We start from the raw sequence: 779 nt of genomic DNA, 5'->3' as shown, positions 1-779 counted from the left end.
TGAGTTCAAATCCGAATGAGGTCAACTTTACCTTTTTATCTTTTTTGGGTTGATAAAAAAAAAAAAAATACATATATGAATCCAGAGTAGTGGATTGTTGGAACTGTGAGAATGTCAACCTTAAAGTATAGATTCTGGTTCCTTGCATTTTGAATTCAAATCCCATCTAGGCCTACTTATAGGGTAACCTTAATCTGTGACCTGGTATAACACCACTACCCCGGTTCCTGAGTGCTTTTTGTGGAGTCCACACTGTTGTAAGGATTCAGAACAATCCCCTGGCTATTCTATAAACCACGTTAGGAGTCACACACACATGCACCCGCACACACATGTACACACACGTACACACATGCATGCACACACACCCTCACAAACACATGTATGTATGTTTATATAAGTATGACCAAAGGGAAAGAGAGAGAGAGAGAGAGAGAGTATGAAACAGCAAAAGTGTAAGAAAGAGCAGAAGGGAGACGGTGTATACTCACAAGTAACAAGAGTATGAGTGTAGAACCTGGTTAGAAAAATAGGTAGTGGGTGTGAGTGGTGGGGATGTGGGGAGTCTGGATACAATGATCATGGCAGTGAGGGCAAGAAAGAGGATTGGCAAACAATCATAATGTACGAGGAGGAAATGGGCGGAAGAGAAAGATACAATTAGAAGCGGAGTAGCATATATTTGTGTGTGTATGTGTGTATGCATATGTATATATATGTATATATATATATATATATACATATATATACATATGCATACATATGCATACATATGCATA

The 779-nt window shown here is 38.6% G+C and overlaps 1 protein-coding gene across 3 annotated transcripts in view; it reads right to left on the bottom strand.

Moving 5' to 3' along the window:
* Positions 1 to 779, bottom strand: part of LOC106872774 (uncharacterized) — a 32,483-nt gene that overhangs the window by 24,619 nt on the left and 7,085 nt on the right. The gene's annotated exons all lie outside the window — the stretch shown is intronic.

Source organism: Octopus bimaculoides, chromosome 13 (genome assembly GCF_001194135.2).
Source record: "Octopus bimaculoides isolate UCB-OBI-ISO-001 chromosome 13, ASM119413v2, whole genome shotgun sequence".
NCBI classification, from domain to species: domain Eukaryota; kingdom Metazoa; phylum Mollusca; class Cephalopoda; order Octopoda; family Octopodidae; genus Octopus; species Octopus bimaculoides.
The sequence above is the reverse complement of the archived record's forward strand: the minus strand, read 5'-3'. Positions and strand labels throughout refer to the sequence as shown.